Genomic DNA, 20,900 nt, shown 5'->3' with positions numbered 1-20,900 from the left:
GACGTTATGGCAGAGGCCCGGCGCTGCCCCCTGAATGTGTGGGGTCCTACTGATTATAATAGTGCACAAACACAATGGGTTACTTTGGGAAACATGGTCGCGAAACGAGATATTGCTCAGATGTGGGGTGCTGTTACAGCCCCAAAGGTGGTAAAGTGGAAGGCCAACATGGATTGGTGCATGTTTCGAGAGAATACAGTGTACATGGCCAGGGGTAAACCCAAAAAGTGGCAAAAGATATGGGGGGCCTGGAACGAGTATAGGGGTGATATTTGCCTGCCGCCTGACACCGCCCCCCTGGAAGAACGAATGTCCCCGTAGCCTATGGCTCCAACACACGTTCTATTAGCGGATGTATCCTGTATCCTCCCCCCCTCCATGGTCTTGCAATGGGTGCTGTTCAGATTGTTTTTATGTTATTGGGCCTAGCTTTTCCTATGATCGGGCTCTGTTACACAAATGTTTAAATTGCCTTGTTTCTTAGCACTAGTTTGGTGCTTTTCCCTTCTTCATCTTAGTTATTTTTAAAAAAATTTAAAATAAAAAACCTTTGTACGATTTGGTAATATGTTTCTTGTACACCAGCCGATTGACCGATGATATGCTGCCTAGCCTCCGGATGTAAGGCTAAATAGCTGTGTGCACTGATTTGAAAATAAAGGTTTTCCAAAAATAAAAAAAATAAAAAAATAAAAAATATTGCTACCAAGCGCCGGATACCTGTAGAGATATTTGGCAGTGAGTCGGAAGGGGACCACCGCCCACCTGCACATGCGCGTCATGCACGCGGGGAAAATCCAGCTGAAGGACCAGACGCCGCAACCAAATCACAATGAACTGTTTCTAGTGCACCCACTCCCCTCACCCAACACTTCACTCATGCATGACAATGGAAATAATGACATGAGTCTGATGTACTATTATTGAATAAATATTATTGTTGGTTGCACAATAATATGGCATTGTTTCAAACAGTAATATTTGAGGTGTATTGCGTCATACTACTCAAGATTTTGTAGTGGGCATGCTTATGTCATCAGCATGTCCCTGCCCTATGAGCATTAATGTCATTGGCGCCTCCTGCGCGAAGCTCCCAGTCGCCTCTCGACCTCTTCCTCCAGCTGAGCATGTGATGCCGCAGTGGGCCTGCTGCTGCGCTGTGGAACACTAACCTGTGATAAAGAAAGGCTGCTGTGGCTAGATGTCCCCTCACTTGTGTCATCCCCTCCTGCATTGCCGTGGCCAGTTGGCTGCAGAGCCTGAACAGCAGTGGTTACCTGCTCGAGTGCCCGTGCCACGTCCTGACAGCTTTGGACCATCTGGAGTTGCATTGCCAATGATCTACGGGACAGCTGGGAAGTTGCGTTGCCAATTACATAATTGGAGCGCGTGTACGCCGAGAGGCGTGTGAGGTGCTGGCGGTGGCGGCGGCGGGTGAGGTTTCGCTGGCTAAGCATGGCCGCAGTGTTTGCCTCCATAGCTGTGGTCATTCGGTCCATCCGGTCGGACAGCTGGCCAACATTCCTGCCTGTATTGTGCAGCTGCAGGCGTATTGCTGCAAGGTGCCGTGCCTGTAACTGGTGGACACGCAGCATGCGGCGCTCTATTGAGAGCCCTGGCACACGCACAGTCATCCCCCTCCTGCCGGTGCGTGGTGTACTTTGGCGCCGCTCCCTGACCTGTCCGCTGGACTGGGTGGGCACAGTAGGTGTGCGTTGTGTTGGTGATCTTGCGGCTGCTGGTGTTGACGATGTCACTGGCATGGGTCTCACAGCTGACGATGGTGGTGCGCCTGTTGTAGCTGGCGTTGCAGGTGGTGGTACGCCTGCTGGCACTGGTGCTTGGCCAGATGGAGCTGGTTGTGTGGATGTATCTTCCTCACCCTCAGAATCCTCATGGGTTTCATCAATTTGCAGCCCCTCACTGTCGCTGCTGCTGTTATCAGCGCCACCTGTGATGGAAAGTGGACGTTGATTAATTACATGTATCTTTCACATGAAAGGTTGCTACATGCATGCTGGCTACCATTCTCTGACTGGCTGTTGCATTGACTACATTAGGACATGTCTGGCTGTATGGGACGTTTTGTAAATTGTGGTCAGACTACATGTCCCACAATGCAATAGGGATATTCTGGTGTGCATGGGCTGCATGACTGGGGTTTCTTATGGGTAGCTCTAGGGTCATGGCCATTGTTAGGGGACAGGGTCGCAGTCGCATGGCACTTACCTTGGCTGTCTTGGGTAGGTCGGGAGGAGTCCAGCCGGGTTACCCCCACGCATGCCTCAGGTTGCAATGTTTCCTCAACAAGATCCTCCAATGGGGTGTTGGGAGGGACTGTTAGCTCTCCCCCTCCTGTTGCAAGGCTCTCACCCAGCCTCTCGGCGACCCTCTCCTTGGCACGACCTCGGAGGTCGTACCACCTCTTTTTGAGATCGTCAATTGATCTCTGGGTGACTCCAACAGAGTTCACTTTTGCGCGGATGCGCAACCACAGTCGCCGTTTCTCGGCCTCTGGCATCCTCCTGGAGTCCTTCCCGAACAGTCTATCATGGTCTTTACAGACTCCCTCGATGAGATGTTCCAGCTCCTGTTCGGAGAATATTATTTTACGCTTTCTCCCTGTGGCACTGGGCCCTGCTGCTTCCTGTGACATTGCTGCAGTCTACAGTATCCAAATACAATAACTGGAGGTGGTTGGAGTGGAGCTCTGAGCAGTGCTGCTTCCAAGTATGCCTCAGTATTCAGAATGAGGGAGGGAACTGCCTGCTTCCTGGTTGTGATGTCATCACAGTGCTCGAAATGCGACTTCTCGTTTTTGCGATCTCGCTATTAGCGAGATCGCAATTTGCGATCACGCTAATAGCGAGATCGCAATTTCAACATGGTAATTTGTCCGATTTTGCGATTTTTCTGCGATTTCGGAATACTCGCTATCGGCTTTTGCGTCCGAATGCAAATCGCTATATTTTCTCGCACATTTACATGAATCCCATTATGCGAATTCTAAATTGCGATTCGGTATTAATCGCAATTTAGAATTCGCAGAATATGGTTTCATGAATCTGGCAGATAGTGTAACATGCAGATCAACAAATTGTTTTTTATGCGAATAGCTCAAAGGTTAACTACTGTTGTCACACAATTCCTTTTGCTACCTGCATTTGTTTTTCATTATAATACTTATTAGTAAAAGCAAACTAAACCACCATATTATGTTTTAAATCCTGAGTTTCTACATTTCTCCAGGCCAAGCACTGTTAACATAAAAAACCTACCAGCAGCAGCGCCGTAACATGGGTTGGCAGGGCCCGGGGCAAGGCAAGTATTGCACCCTAACCCACTATATAAATGCAATTACAATACAATGCACGTGGTAGTGATCTGCGCATTAATTGGTTACTGCACAATAACCACAAAGTGTGGTATCTACTGCATTTACACTCTCCCTCTCTGACAGCAATAACTAGAACACCCTACAGATAGCAACAGCAGGTGTGTGCCTGCTAACAGCAACTGGAGCCTGGGCACAGATGTGGAAAAACCTCAGCAACATGAATGCCATTTGAGATGGTGACAGCTGCCAGAACCCATTATACATGCCCATAGACTGGCAGAGTGCACGGCCAGGACTGTAGACAGTCCCACCAGCCCAGGGTGACCACAGGCAGAGCGTGTGAGGCAGGGTGCATAGCCAGGACGGTAGACAGTGTCTGCCAACCCTACAATCCCACAGCCAGTGAGTGTAAGTCAGAGTGTACAGCAAAGACTGTGGTGTCCACCATCCCAGCATGCCCATTGCCCACAGAGTGTAGTACTGGGACTGTACTCAGACAGTAAAGTTGTGCACAGAGGCTGCCTTCGCCAACCTCTCACTTCTTCTGTCCTCACCATGACTTGAGACTCCAAATTTCACTCTCCAGGAAACAAACAGCTTTCACATGACACAGACTCCACAAGAAGACAAGCAGCAATTTCTCTTAGGGGAAGTACTGCTGATGAGGGATGGAAAATAAAGAGCTCCTTGGCGGCCGGGGCAACTGCCTCCCGGTGTGCAGCAACGCTTCAAAGCCTCAGATGACTAAACCCACCGTCCCAAACCAACACATGATGTCAGGTAGCAAGCGTGGAACTCAAGCTCGAAATGCTCTTTCTGCCTGCCAAAAAGCAGAAATCTAAATCCTTGTACGACACCATGGTGCCACAAGAGTCATTCCGCTGCTTTGCCGGTGGCCGGCGTAGCTCTCAATGCCACCGGGAGGCGGAGTGAGAAGCCCTCTTTCTGCCCAGAGGCCGCAAGAGATGTGTGAGGGCACGGCTCCGTGCAGCCGTAATGTGGGGAAGTTTGGGCAAGACAACATAATCTGCACTTGCAGACAACAGCACCGACATGACTCCTGAGTCCCTTCCACCATACATTTTTTTCTTTAAAAAATGTCACCCCTAAGAAATTTGCACCCAGAGCACCCACACCTGTGGGCATGCCCACGCTACACAACAACACACCTACCAGTATGGATGACATCTGATTCTTACACCTTGTAGCCCTCAATGTCTTAAGTAACATTTCCTATACATTGACTTTCACATTTATGAATCATTGTCTCTATATAATATGTGTGTGATGTAATGCACTCTGACACCCTCCTGTACATGCTTCGGATGAGTAGCACTATAAAAGGAATTAAATACACATGAAAGAGGGTCTATGTGGAGATGAGGGGCACCATTGGAGGGTGGTAGCAAGGCCGGACTGGCCGTACCTGCATCGGCGTTTCCCAGTGAGGCTGGAAGGGTGGGGGTGGTTTTGTTACTGGGGTTTGGCACTGGAAAGTTCCTTGTATATTAAGACGTTTTCAGGCAACAATAAAAGTGTCACAATAACTCTGGTGACTAATGTACCTGCTGGAGAGAGATGGCAGTTTTGAATCATATAAGTTAGCATAGAGGGTTAGTATGCAAGCATGCTGCAAAGAATGTGTACCATGCATATCAAAGAAAAGTATTTTATGTGCAGAGCTCAGTGGGTTTCTGATTTTGTCACTGAGATTATTTTGTTACTCTGCAGTTCTTAAGGTACATAGGTAGGGCTCCCAGTTTTCAGTTTTTACTGATTTTTACAGATAAATACAGATAGAAAATAATTTTTTTCCTGTCTATATTTTTAAATACAGAAAAATACGGAAAATATGTCTTCTTTGGATGTTTTTTTCTACTGTCAATCATGAGTGCCAGGTCAGTAAGTGTATAGATTGAAGAGGTAGGACAGGTGAAAAAAAGACAATACATTTCCAAATTAAGGTTTAATTAAGTGCAGATCCACAGTTATTTATGCTATTCTGCAATGCAAGTGTTTTCAGATAATGCTATTGCACTGTATACCCGTATACTGCTGAAACCTTATGGACATTCAAATGCGAATGTACATTTATCAGTCAAATAAATGTGGAAAAATACCCATGGCAGTTTCATTTATACAGAAAACACAAAATCGAAATGGATGAATACAGACAAAATTAGCAAAAAATAAATATGGATAAATACAGACGGAAATGTAGAAAAAATAAATACCATAAAACCGGGAGCCCTATACATAAGCTGCAAGGTACAGGTTACTGAGTTATATTTTCTTTACAGTTTTTCCTTTTTCTTATGCTGCAAAAAAAGGTTTGTTGGGTAGTAATACATTCTTATCATTAAAGTCAACGCTAACTACTGTACTATGTTCTGAATCCTGAGTTTGAGCTTCTTCAGACCAAGCACTCTTACAAGATGCCTACCGGTATGGGTGACATGCATCCTACACCTTGTAGTCCCCTTTGCCTTATGTAACATTTTCTATACACTGATTTACACATGTATGATTCAGTGTCTCTGTATGAGTGTGTGATGTAAAGTGCTCTGGCACCCTACGCTGGTATGAGAGGCGCTATAAAACAAATGAAATACATGTGAGAGAGAGTCACTGTTGGTGATAGTGAGGGAAGCATTGAAGAGCCCCATCAAAGATCGTTGTATCCTGGTGCAATAAAAGTAATAATTTACTATGCTTTAGAAGTGAATACAATTGATATATAATGACAAATGTGTTGCAGAATGCACTATGGTTTCCCAAATGTTCTTGTGGGTGGGAAAATAAAGGTTGTAAGTTGTCAGTTTGCAACACACAACATTTAAATATCTGCAAATGAACTGTGCAAATGTTTCCAAACATATCAGCAGTTAGGAAACCACAAATGGACCACTTGCTTGTAATTCAGAAGAACAATCAAGACACTTTACTTGGTGATGTTCAAATGATACATATTTGCCGAAACCACATTTCCACACATTAGTATTCTGTGCGGTATATAGTTTTATCAGTAAAGTAGCATGTTGGCATTTTACTTCCATTCAATAGGAAATATTCTGTGTGTAAAAGACAGTGCCTCCTTCTGCCCTACAATTATGCCTTAAGAATGTATACAATTTGTAGTCTGTAACACAGTTCTGTACATCAGTGAGAATCTGCAGTTTACAGCTCACAGAAATAAAACAGCCCAAGAAGTATACTATTTCCAATATGCAGGTAAAATAAGGAGGGCTGATATATGGGTAGGCACTATATAGTAATGTCAAATCCTATCTAACTGCTCTGACCCACAATAATACCATAACGCTCAGCAGTGTGCAGCCAATTATAGCTCATGCAGGTTGGTTAATAACTCCCTTTTCCTGCTTAATGCTCTTACCGTCACACAAGACGTGTCCGCTATGGGCCTTATCCATCACTCAGTACTGTACCAGCCCCTATACCATTCATCACCAGCTGAACGGAGATGGAATGCTTGAAGCTATCTGACACATAAAGCTGGCCACTCATTGGGCCGCACTCTAGTCCAGTACTGCCGGGCCCAATTAGCTACATCCTATGCCTGCCGCTTTACATCACACAATGGCACTGATGTGTCTGTAAAACATACTTTTGGTCCCGAAGTTTTGTCCTGAAGTCTTGACCTTTTCTCCTGAATTTTTGTCCTGATTTTTGACCCTTTGTCCTGAACTTTTACACTCACCTTCCTGAATTTGCAGCCCTGTCAGTTGGTCACCTTAGAGTGTGTGTGTGGCCACGCGCACAAATCTGCTGCCTGTCGTTGTGCCAGCCAGGCCCCTTGGAAGCTGCAACAATCAGGGCCTCCTGCGGTGAACAAGGGCTGCGCCATCTTTGGAAAGAAAGCATCATGACAGCTGCTTAAGAGATTCCTCAATCGCTCGCCCTAAAGAACACGAAAGACGGCACTAACCCTAATGCTTTAGTTTAGAAGCATTCATCCCAACCGGAAGTGTTGTGGGTGAGAAAAGCGCGGTAGTGAGTGCCGTCCCACCCTCTCAGGTGATTATAGGCGCTTTAAGCCTATTCTGTTAAGGCTGTTGGGATAGGGATTGGCTGTACTTTGCAGCGCTAAATTAGAGCGAAACCACAATCTTCCCAAAGCATCTCCGTAAACCCCCCTTTCAAACCAGCCTCCTGAGACTTCCGGGAGATTTGAAGATGTCGAAGATGAGTTGATCAAAGGAACCCCTGCCCCATCAGCTCCTGGTGATGGATTGGGGGCGCAGTTTACCAATCCTGCTTAATCGCCTGTCATGTGGGACACGTTAATAATTACATGTTGTATTTTGGGACTTGTAGTTTCATGTGTATTGTTGTGAGGAGGAGTTCAAAACCCCGACAAACCCGAACCAACTAGCGCTATATTAAAGGCATTAGAGGCATGGCACAAGAATTAGAGACGGGCAAACCAACACATTCGTAGGGGGAACCGAGTCAAAGGTCAAATTTGCTCCTAAGAGTCAAAGCAAGAGACCTCGAAATACCTGGTGAGCTAGACATATTTTCACTTTGATGTTATACCTTTAATTAAAATAAAGTGATAGAAAATTGTGTGCATGCAGAAGTCATATTTCATAGCATATAAGGAGGCGAGGGCTACGAGGTCTTTTCCCCTTACCCCCTTTCAGGAAGCTACATAGTATACTTATATTGCTATTATATATATTGCTATTATACACACACACACACCCACACACACACCCACACCCACACCCACACACACACAGTAGGCAGTTTGGACTCCCCTGTACAAACGAGTAGCTTGTTTATTCACACGTCAGGTACCCTACTAGCAGCAAGGCACTTCAGTGCCTAGACTCTGGTATCAGTTTTCAAATTCTTCAGGTCCCTTTATGAGGCCTGCCTTTCATGTACAATCTGCCCTAACAGCTCTGAATGCCTGTAGTATTGGGTAAGTTATATTTTTTTATTTATTTCTGTAGAGTTTAGAGTTTACTCATGTCATTGGGTTCTGATGCTGTATTTTAATGCTGTGTCAAGTACATTCTATGATTCAGTTATTCACTTGAATACTGGCTGAAACTATGACTGGATGCAGATACATGCTTCTCCAATAAAGGATACCAATGTATCTACATTTACTGGATATTCTGTTATGTAGATACTACAAAAGATTTGGCGACGATTCGGGATGCTATCCGCTGATTATTTCTTTGAGATTTGAAAAAAAAAAACAGAGGAATTTCTGAAGAAAATTGCTTTTGGAATACTGGGATATATTGAGAATATAAATGACTGAAACACCTTCATTAATTTTTGGACTCACATCTATCTGGATTTATCTATTGATTCGAAATTGATCTTATCTTCGATGATTACAACCAGGACTGTACGGGGAGATTATCGACGATCGGATTGCTGCAAAGTCTACATAAGAAGCGCTCGACTGTCGTTAATGTGAGTAACTTATTTACGGTGATAATTACAGTGTGGGAGGTCGATCCACTGTAATTGCATGTTAAACCTGGCGCATTTCAAATGTGCCTTACTTTTGCATCTTTCAAAAGTTCAGGGCTTCATTTCATCGCTTCTTCGGCATTATTTGTCTTCGTTCTACGCTCCATTACGCTATGATGACCTCGCGCGTATACAAATGCTGTGTCAAGTACATTCTATGATTCAGTTATTCACTTGAATACTGGCTGAAACTATGACTGGATGCAGATATATGCTTCTCCAATAAAGGATACCAATGTATCTACATTTACTGGATATTCTGTTATGTAGATACTACAATGCCACACACCTTTCTCACCAATCCTGAGTATGAATAACTCCTTCGGTGTCAAACCAAGCAATCCCTAAACCTGTTGATCATTTCAATGCCCAAGTGAAGGAGCTAGTAAGAACCTGCCATGACGAAATGGAAGAAGTACAGGTGCAACTGTTTCATGGAGTTAATTTTCTAAATTAGTCTTGAGACAACTGAGCATGACTCTACTGGTTTAAGAAAGGTTCATTTATGCGCATTACTTCATTTGCCTAAGCTTTTTTGTCCACTCTATAGAGGGAATTTGTGGGGATATATTGTGAATTTAATGTTGCCTCACTCAGACTTTTTAAAATGAAATTTGGAGAAATTGTTTTTTAACTTCGCTACACTGCACTTTTAAAACTCACTGTGTACGCTACGCCTTGATCCTCGGCTGCTTCTTTTGGGGCGGCTCGGCTTGACATCAGCCATCTTGGACGCGACTCGCACTTAGCGCGGTCAGCGTTCCAGCTGATGCACGTTGTACACCGGCTTAAGCCATACCCTACAAAAATGGTGCTCCCTCGGGCGCGCAGCGGGCGCGCCGATGGCGCGCCTAAGGCAAGCCTGTCAGCTCTAAGTCAGCGCTCAGGGCGAGCCACTCTGTTCAATTTTCTACAGGAAGCAGTAGGGTCATTCGCATGTCAAGTGAGACATTACAGTCTTTTAGATCCTCACTTTGCGTGTCACACACTGGAAAGTTTGCTAAGCTTACTAGGGATTATGTCTGTGTAGATTGCGGGTTTATTTTTATACCAGAGTTATCTCCGAAGGCCATGACGGTAGACACATCCAGGCCTGGGTGTATCAGGGCTTGCCTTATTAATGCTAGATCTTTGAAGAAGCACTACGTAGATGTTGCCAATCTGGTTATTGACAACAGTTTAGACTTACTATTTGTCACTGAGACCTGGCTGGACGTTTTCTCAAATCCTATTGTGGCCTTGGCTACACCAGTGGGCTTTAAAGTTCACAGGGTGGATCGCCTGGTCGGTAAAGGGAGCGGTGTGGCTATTCTGTATAGGGACGGTTGGACCCTCCTTAGTGAACTACCCACCTGCTGGGGAGAGTGCGAGGCTTTGGATTTCAGCCTGCAACCTTCGGCCCATTATACCTTGGTGGGATCCTTGATCTATCGGCCACTGGGCTCAGGCAGCATCTTTTTGGAGACTTGCGGGGATGTTTTAGCAGAGAGTGTACTGCGTTATTCAAATGATGTGCTTCTTGGGGATGTTAATCTCCATCTAGACCTTATCGATACACCCAACTCTGCAGCCTTGTTGGATTCCCTGCACTTGGCCAATTTGTCCCAATGGGTTAAACACCCTACTCATCAAGGAGGTCACAACTTGGACACCATTTGTTCTAATTTTTCTTTATCGGTGGTGAGGCCTAGACCAGTCACTTGGTCAGAGAATTTTCCCATATTTGTTTCATGGGACATTAATCATTCTTCATGGCCGGCCAACTGTCATCGCCACCCTTTTACTAGGAAATTGGACCCCGGGCAGCTTAGTAGCTCTTTGGTGGCCTCTCGCCACCCCCCCTCTTAGGGGGCCAGGAGGATAATTTGGCTCAGTTTGCTAAATGGATTTCTAGCTCGGTCACTACCCTGGCAGCACCATAACAACCTAGGCTGAGGAGAGAGTCCCCCTCTAAGCCCTGGTTTACCTCTGAGCTGAGGACGCTGAAACATGTGTGCAAATCTTTGGGGAGAGTATGGCACACCAGTGGCTACGGCTCTATGAACAAACACTACCAGCGAACCAAGCAGAAACTTTATTACGCCACCATTTGTGCGGCCAAAGGATTATACTACTCTGCTCACATTGTTCAGGCCAACAACAATTCAAAATACATTTTTGCCATTGTGCAGAACTTCTTAGCCCCGAGCGCCCAAGTGGCGGGGGCACCTATCTTGGAGACCTGGTGCAACACTTTGGCAAAGTTTTTCAAGGATAAAATATCCAGCATCCAAGAGACGTTCTCTACTTCCTCTAGGAAACCTGTAGGTGAGCTGCTGGTGGTGCCAATGGGCTCATCTGCCTCCATGTTTTCCACGTTTAGAGCAGTAGACTTGCCTAGTTCACTCAGAATTCTCAGGACACTAAAGTCGGGCTCACACAATGACCCGTGTGCCACCAGGCTTGTGTCTGATGTGGCAGAGACCATTAACCCAGAAGTGAACCTAATGGTTAATCAGTCGCTCCGAGAGGCATATGTCCCAATGGTATGGAAGCAGGCCTTGATCCTGTCTCTCCTTAAAAAGCCATCTCTTGACCCCCTGCTACCTGAGAACTACTGCCCTATTTCGCTCTTACCAAGTAAGTTTGGCTAAGGTATGTGAGAAGGTGATTACATCTGAACTAACCAACTATGTTGAGGGTTCAGTTTTTGCTCCATCTGGCTCAATCGGGCTTCCATGCTTCGTAAAGCATGGAGTCAGCTCTGTTAGAGGTGTCAGAGGCGATCCGGGAGTGTTTGTATGCCGGCTGAAGAGCAACGCTGGTTATGCTGGATCTCTCGGCGGCATTCAACACAATGCCCCACTCTCTGCTTCTCGACCGTCTGCCAGAGATAGGCATTTCGGGCTAGGCCCTGCGGTGGATTAGGTCTTTTTTGGATGGTCAGTCACAGCAGTCTGGCTTCCTCCGTGTGCCTCTGTGCCTATGCCGGTGGCTACAGGTGTACTTTTTAACATCTATGTGACTCCGCTGGTTTATCTTACGGAGTCATTAGGGGCTAAAGTGATAGCATATGCGGACGACACCCAGATTCTCTTTTCATGGAGCAAATAGGATGATTCAGTAGTGGCGGCCCAACATTGTTTGTTGGTAAAAATCTGTTAGAGCTCTTTTTTGCTGTACTGTAAGACACTAATGGGATATTCAATAGAATCATTTTCATCAATTTCCTGAAGTAGTCTGTTAACATATGCCAACCAGGGTTTCTTGCCACAGTGGCATAGTGCGGGGCAATCATTAATTAAATCACTTGTAAATTTGGTATCAGCCTTGCCCCGAATGCTCTGCCACCCTACTAAGGTACAGTGATCTAAGGTGTCACCAGACAAGTTATACCCAATTCTCTGTGGGTGATATAGGGTGGTACAGAACGAGGCACAGCAAAGAGTCTACACAGAAAAGAGGTTTCCTGTTTTTGCGGAATCGAGTGCCCCGCCAGACCCCATAGGGATGCCCCACATGTAGCAGTGCGGATCCACTGACTTCTGTACAGCTGCAGCATCTCGTAGATTCGTTTATTTCCAATTTTAGTAGCAAATCTGAACACAGACTCCATTGTCTGAGGTCCCCACAGGGTAGAGCTTGAAAACAACACACCAAGATAAGAGAAGCTATGAATGAAATGAAATGAAATTTGATTTGTAGAGCGCATGGCTGCCCGAAAGCGTCCCAGCGCTTGCTTAGAGAACCCGTCCTGGTATTCCCCTGCGAGATAACCCATTACTGGGCATCCCCAAGGTGAAAGCCAGGCATCCCGCTGCGAGGGGCCGTTGTGGAGATTAAGCAAGCTATTGCCCAGAGTTACAGAGTGGGACTCCCTGATTGGAATAGGCACCGAGGCGAGAATTGTCAGGTCCGGGGAAATTTGAGCCCAAGACCCACCAAGGCGGGAATTGAACCCTGGTCCGGGCCGGACCTCTGCATCAGGGTCTTCCACTCCAACCACTTGAGCCACACTTCTCCACTTGATGAATCTCTTCCAATTTATGGCCCCTCACATAATGAGATTTTTTCTTCAACTCCCACACACCATAACAAAGGTTTTTCCAAGATTTAGTTTTAAATCCTTTTGTTCCATATAGGTAACAAAGCTATTGATCAGCAATTGGAGTCCTTTTGCGGTTCAAGATAGCACTACCGCATCACTGGCGTAGAGAAGCACAGGAGTAGGACGTAAACCTACTCTGTGCGTGTCTACGACTATTTCTTGTAACTTCCCATCAACGCCATTTATATAGAGGGAAAAGAGGAGGGGGCTAAAGCACAACCTTGCCTCATACCTCTGGTCAATTTAAAGCGTGGGGTACATTCTCCTTCTATCCCAAATCTCACACAAGCGGTTAGTGAGGCCTAGATCTGTGAGAGAAATGAGATGATATCCACTGGGGGTTTCAACCAAGATCTTCCACAACTTGGTGTGGTTAACACAATCAAAAGCGCTTCTTAGGTCAGCAAAGCAGAGATGTAAATGTTCTTGATTTGCTGCAGTATATGTGGAAATTAAAAGTTGAAAGTTAATACATTGCTCATGTGTACCAATATCTTTCCTGAAACCCTTCTGGGAGGCTGTTAGCACATTATTTTCAGCCACCCATGACTCTAGTCTCTCCAAAATAATTCTCCCCATTAACCTTGCAGATGAGTCTAAAAGCGATATTGGGCAGTAGGACTTAGCATCTCCCCTGTTCCTTTTAAAAAAATAGGGACTATTGTTGAGTCAGCCCAGGTGGATGGAATAGACCCTTTCGCCGCAGCATTGAAAAACTGCACCATGATTGGTGCCCACATTGCTGGACAAGATTTGAAGGCATCTATAGGGACTCGTCAGAGCCCGGGGCTTTCCTGGCAAATGGCTTTTCAATTGCAGTTGCCACCTCAGTGAGACTAACTACTTGCAGGGGAGGTGGCGTTTGTACACTGTTGATACCCTCAGTAATGATAAAATCCTCGTGCGGGGGTCAAATATACCTTCAAAGTGACATAACCAGTCCCGTGGGGAAACTAAAACCTCAATTTTCTGGTCTGTGCTGTCTTTAAGGAATGGAGAATTTATTATATTCCAGAATAGTGTACTATATGATGTTTCCACAGCCTGCTCAAAGCCAAAACATGCCTGTTCTTGCAGTGCTTTTCTTCTCTTGTTTATTGTCTGTGTATAGTTCAGCCTCAGTAACTTTATTTCCTCTTTATCCCTCGGTGAGCGCTTTAGGGCCCTCTTGAGTTTCGATTTGCTTGTGAGTAGTTATAATCAAACCAGACCGTATTCTCTTTCCTTTTCCCCTTATTAGTCTTTCTTTAATTTTCTGCAATGTCCATTGTGATCTTAATAAAGGAATACACAATGTTATCTGGCTTCCCTTTGGGTAAGTGCAGACTAAGAAGTCCTCATTTTTAGGTCGAGCCTATCCCATTCGCAAGGAATGGATAGGATCAAATTTTAGTGTGAAAAATAAGTTCTCGAACCATCGGGAGGATTTCCGACAGTTCACGTGAACACAAGCACGCGCTTTTCCCTTGGAGAGCTTCACTTCAAAGGCCTCCTCCGCCCACTGCTTCACACTTCACGGCCGCCAGGCCGTGTCTCGCATTTCTCCTCCCCCCGCCCACTGCTTCACACTTCACGGCTGCCAGGCCGTGTCTCGCATTTCTCCTCCCCCCTCCCCACAGCAATGCCAAGAGCTTGTTCTCATTTCATGTGTTCACACTGCCTTCTCCCCTCTGGCCCACCCTCGGCCTCCTGCCCTATGTCGATGCAGTCTGAGAGTGCCCTGTGACGAAGTTTACATTTATTTTTTAACATTCACATGTTGTTTTTAAAGCAGTCCACGCCGAGACTACAACCCGGTTCCCCAGGGTAAAGTCGGCAGCTTTGTTTGTTAGGCTGCAGGCACAGTTAAGTTACACACTCCTCGCTCCCCCCCCCTAAATAATCCGAGGCTTCCGAGGGCGCACATGGCATTTGCATCTGATCAGACAATGGTGTGTTGCACTTCCCCCTCCCGCTTCCTAACATAGCTGTCCTCATCATCTTATTTATCGTGAATCCACTGTTTGAGACCGTTGGCGCTGCAATAGTTCTGTGGCAAATCTATGTCCCCAGACTGTCCTGCTGTCTCCCATTGGCTGCTAGAACCTCTCACCCTTCTGCCTGATTCCTGTTATCTGCATGGGGTTTACTGACCTGCCCCTTAGAGGCCTTCCCTTTGCCTCTGACCACAGCTTTCTTTGAAGCTACCCCGCCCCCTGAATTCTCCTCTATGTCACTTATCACATGCGACATGTCCATAGCCCCACCCCTCTCTCCTTTTACTGTCAGGGCCACATTGTGTGTATACCCGTGCAGCACCTTTGACTCACCTGGGAAACAGAAGAACTATTTGGTGAAGAGCACGCCCATACGGCGGCCGCCACCCCACAAGAGGCACTGCGTACCAGCTGCGCCGGCTGCATGGTCACCTTTTCGGCTGCTAGGAGATCCAAGCGTCCGGCCTCCATCAAGAGCAAGAGCGCTTCTGTAACCCTTTCATCCTGTAGTGCCATAACCAGGGGCGTAATCAATGGCAAAAATACTTGCCTGAAATGCTAAATACCCTATACACGCTACGCACCTCAGTAAGCACAGTGGGAAAATGCCTGACTACCAAGGGATGCTATTGTGTGCACCTACCACACAAAACGGTGGGTGGCAGCCCCAAAATGGCAAATATATATACCTTGGGCTACATCCTTTACTGGATGTAGCCCAAACCAGCCCAGCTGACTGGACTGCGCCTGGTTCCCCCAATAACCCCGAAGAAACAGACCTCCCTTCGGTCGCTGTCCCCGTTGTCGGCCCATTTGTGAGAAAGCTCACCCATGGGTGCCCAACACTAAATTAGGCACTGCATTAGTGGGAAAGGCAGAGTGGTTGTGGCTCATTGTTTCTCAGGTTTGTAACAGTAAAGTCTTTGCCCCTTGGATCCTTACAGTTGCCACTTGACTAGTATTCTGCCAGCCTGGTCACTATGTTATATCCCATATAGGTATCATAATGTAGGCCCTAGTAACGTCATTACCCTTCTTCTATATTCTTCCCTACATTACACTTGTAAGGGTTTACAGGGACTGACCTTTTACCTAGATACAACACTGCATTCAGAACACGGGTTTTCTCTAATTCGAAATCTCATACATTACGCTTGAGGATTCTTGGAAGCACAGCAGGACAACCATCACCTGTATAATATCTATGTATAAAGTTCATGTCCGATGTTATCCTTAGACTGACACAGTAATACAGTGAGGTGGGACCCCTGGGGAGACCTCTGGGTATATATACATCACATCTTGCTATGATAGAGCAGAGGAGACTGATACTTCCCGGCCGACACACTGACAAGAGACACTGAGGTTCCTGCATGCAGACACTACAGCTTACAGTGGTGTAAACATCCCTCGTGGGGTTTCCAACTCGACATCAGCACGGGGTCCCACAGTCTTTCACTTCAGGTAATGGGGTTGACTTTATCCTAGAGGGATTCTTGGCTTAACACCTACACACATGCTAGGTGGATTTAGGTACATCTATTTAGGGAAGCATCTTAGGAGTATGCATTTTTTTACTGTCATGTGTTTTATATACTTGTATGTATTCATGATTATTGTATGATGGTAGAGCTATACCATCCATTTACCTTTATAGTACTGCTAATCATTTATATCTTATACTGTCTAACGGTTGTTGCAGCTCATCTATTCTACACCAGAATAACAACTGCTCAAAAAATACTTATTGTAAACGCCCAGCCTGTTTATTCTGTGTGTCTCTCTGAGACAGACTAAGTAAGCACGAGTGAATGAGCGAAAAGTAGTATATTGTTTCCACTGTTCTGAGGGATCAGGATTGTCAAGGTTGCCAAGAACTATTCTCTCCTTGGTAAGAGGAGACTCTAGTGGCACTGTGAGCTAATTGGTACAAAAGGCCAACATACCCAGTAGCAAAAAATGATTTGATCCGCACACACTACACACAAGAAATCAGTTCCATCAGGTGGAATAGTCCACACAATTCTTTATTCTTTGAGTCTTTTTTTCTCTTCTCTTCACAGTGGCCAACGCGTTTCGTCCTATTAAAGGACTTCTTCAGGGCTCATCAATCATCAGTCATGTTCCAATGAGTGTTATCTCTTCTCAAGTTGTGCAGACCTTATGTATCCCTACAATATTGGGATCTTCTGTTTAAAGGACGCACTTGTTTTTTAGTGCCCCTATGAGATTCCGTTCGTAATAAGGCAGCTTCAGGAGCTTTACTTCCTCAGTTTGGAGTCTTTGATCAAGATGGTATTATAGGAGAGGTTCCTTGCACAGTATACGGTCAATTTTGACCCATGCCTTAAAAGTGTATCACCAGCACGGCGTCCTTCTCTATATTTCCAACACCGCATTTTTTGCAATTGTCTGTTGAGAAAGTTTTTCACGACATAGGAAACTAAAAGGGTCCTGTTTCCTTTGGTCAACGCACCACATGGTTACAAAATTTCCCATAATATAAATAAGTGCGGTTCTATATCCTAGACCCTTTTTGTAAATCATTTCAACATACCCGGTGGAGCTGTTCAGAGTCAGTCTGACATCAATCCTACAGTGTATGCTGTCCAAATGCGCTGATCCTGTATACTTTTTATAGGAGCTACACAACAACTATTTTTAAGCTGAAACAGCTACAAAAGTTAGAAAGGTCATTGGAATCCAGATTTTTTCACCCCTTAATATATAAACTGACAGCAAACAATACAAGAAGAAAACACATGAAAATAATTTACTTTACTACTAGCTGTTTCAAAGCAAAAAGAGGAGGAATTGCTGTGTTAAAAAATACGAAGAAGGTTACAACAAACTGTTATTCCATAACCAGCACCTTGCCATTCCATACCTCAAAACATCCACAAATGACAGGTATTTCCCTTTGAAAAAGGTGATAACATGCCGAGTGACGAAGAAAGGTTTTGCTGTTTGTTTGCTTGGAATCAGATTATGGTCCTGAGACAGTACTGTGATTCGAAATGCTGCTATTGGTTGTCCTCTTGAAAAGTGCACAGTAATAGGCTTTTGGTGACAACTGGAGCAAGAGCTGGCAATGTGTGGAGCTCTATGTGTTTCTCTGTGGGACAGACCTCTATCATGACTAACTCATCCCATAGAGGGACAGGGCCACATCTCACCAACCACTCTTTTTACCTGAGAGACAGCACAAATTTGGGACTCATCCAACTATCTCCCTGAGGGATAAGAACCTATCCAGACCCACCTTTTATCCCTGAGAGATAGGCACACAGTCAGACCAATACCCCTCTATGAGGACCAGGCATTGTACCATTAAAGGAGTCATCAAGAACGTATCCTCCACCAAAGAGCAATCGTGGAATGGGAGCTGTGAAGTGGCTGTTTTGATCAATCAGTAAATTTGTAGAGCGCTTCTTATCACCCATGAGGGTAGACAGGTGCTGGCAGGGTTCAGTTGATTAGCCAAATAGCCAGGTCTTCTAGGACTTTCGGAATTCATAAAGAGATGGGGAGGTCCGTAGATGAATAGGTAGCTTGTTCTATGTCTTTGCTGCTTGGCAGGTGAGGGAGCAACCTCCGCATCTGCTACGTCAGATGTGGGGAGCAACGGTTAGAGAAAAGGACATGGAGCTGAGGTGCCTGGTGGGCTGATGGAAGCTCAGGCGGTGATTCAAGTAAGCTAGTCGACAGTTGTGTAGGACTGTGTATGCATCGGTCATGAGCATGAACTGGCATCCTTTCTGGACAGGGAGCCAGTGGAGTTCCCTGAGGTAGGGGGTGATGTGGGATCATCTAGGGAGATCCACAACATGTCTGATTGCAGCATTCTGTTTGGTCTATAGTCGTTGGAGGATGTGAACTGCGATCCCTGCTTAGAGAGCGTTGTCGTAGGCCAGTCAGCTGGAGATAAGACCCTTGAACGTCTTGAGCTTTGGGGTAGCCATTTGAGTACTGAAAAGCATGCAGAGGATGCAGGCAAAGGAGACGGAGTTGACCTGTGTTATCATGGTTAGTTTGTTGTCCAGAAAGATGCCTAGGTTCCGAGTGTGGTCAGTGGGGGTAGGGGTAGGTCTGAGGGCCACCAGGATGCATTCCCATCGGGCACTTTTCTTTCTGAAAATCAGTGCAGTAAACGCACCATATAAAAAAATAAACCCCATCACCACCCCCAAAAAAATCTTCTGTTCAGTAATAACTACAAAAAATGTATTTCTGCGTACATCACTGTCATGTGCCTTCATCTTGCTACGGGTTACTTGCTTCCACCTACCTATCATATGCTGCCTTCTATAATCTGAATCCCACCCATCCCTCTTATGATTCAGTATACCACACTACGTATTTGAGAAGCCTCTGCTACGTAAAAAAATTCAGTTAACGTGCTGCACTCCTTTTCGCTGTATCTAAGATAATAAAAAATGGATGCATGTATTTTGCATTATGATGCAATGTCCCCTCACTTACATACCAGTTCAGCCACTGAACTTTTTAGAATCCAGTGTGGTTTATGCCCCCTTGAACTACAGTTTGGCCTACACTCCCCTTAATCCCACAGGCCTGTGCCGTCATATGGTCCAGCTGGTAATATGTCCCCTCTACGTCTACATGTGGTATGTGTTTGTCACCACTTCCCCTTTAATCTATAGCTATATCTAAGGCTTGTGACCCATTTACACTCCAGATTGGCCTGTGCCCCTGCTATACTCCATTTATTACTCCCTTACACTCTGTTAGGATGGAAAAGTCCCCTGCATGGTAATGGAAGTGCACCTTAGCCCTGAATGCCCCATCTACATGTAAATCTGAAACACTGGTTACAAAATCGGTCATGCAACATGCACGGATCATGCGTGCATGCAGAGACCTATGCCTTCTTTTATGGTTCTGCTATAACCATAGACTGGAAGGGGCACCAAAAGTGCTTCCCTCTCAATGAGTTGGGCTACTGCCTCACTGAGAGTTGTTTAATATGAGCAGGCTGGTGGCTGTATATCCGTTTAGTGAGCAGTAGAATAGCCGAATGGCCTGGCTGTATCTTGTGTCTTTGGAGTGGAGCCTACCGGCCCACTCTGTTGAAGTTACTCAGCTTCATTCGCAACTCACTAGGCCTACCTGAAAGGAATGGTGCACTGTGAAGCGTGCATATGTTTGGGTGTGCCAAACACTGCATGTATGCGTCCCTGTGACAGTACATAGCACTAAGCATGGGCGCAAAATCCGTTCCGCTCGCGGATTTTTAGCAAATTTGCGATCCGCGAATTCCCGCGAATTTGCCGAAAATTCACAAATCCGCGAGCGGAACGGATCCTGGGGCAAAAGTTCAAGCTTCAAGCTTGTAACTATTTTAGAATGGCGCCGGCAAGCTGCCAGCGCCATTCTAAAATAGTTACTAAGTTAGCTTCAACAGGAAGCACTAATAGATAAAATTAAGCAGGTGCTCGAGTTTAACTGAATTCGAGCTTCAACTCGAGCACCTGCTTTATTTTATCTATTAGTGCTTCCTGATGAAGCTAACTTAGTAACTATTTTAGAATGGCGCTGGCAGCTTGCCGGCGCCATTCTAAAATAAAACAGGAGTGGGGCAGAGGGCAGAAAGGCACAAAAACGAGTGGTACAGAGGGCAGAAGGGCACAAAAAACTAGAGGGTGGCTGTGATGAACCAGATGGCGCATCGCGGTCTCGCACAAAAAATACCCCGCGAACACGCAAACTGCCCCGCGAACACGCAAATCGCCCCGCGAACACGCAAAGCGCCCCGCGAACACACAAAAATAAAAAAATCTGCATATTCGCACAAATTCGCGAATTTTGCGGATCGCAAATTTGCAAATCCGCAAATTCGCGGATCACGAATTCGCAAATTTCGCCCATGCTTACATAGCACAAAGGCTCTGAAGCTCCATTTCGGGAACCCCAGGACCTAGAAAATTCTAAAAGTAAGGTATGGACTACAGACCCAGACAGGAGA

The sequence above is a fragment of the Lissotriton vulgaris genome, chromosome 9 (genome assembly GCF_964263255.1).
Source record: "Lissotriton vulgaris chromosome 9, aLisVul1.2, whole genome shotgun sequence".
Lineage (NCBI taxonomy): Eukaryota > Metazoa > Chordata > Amphibia > Caudata > Salamandridae > Lissotriton > Lissotriton vulgaris.
This window is presented reverse-complemented; position numbering follows the sequence as displayed.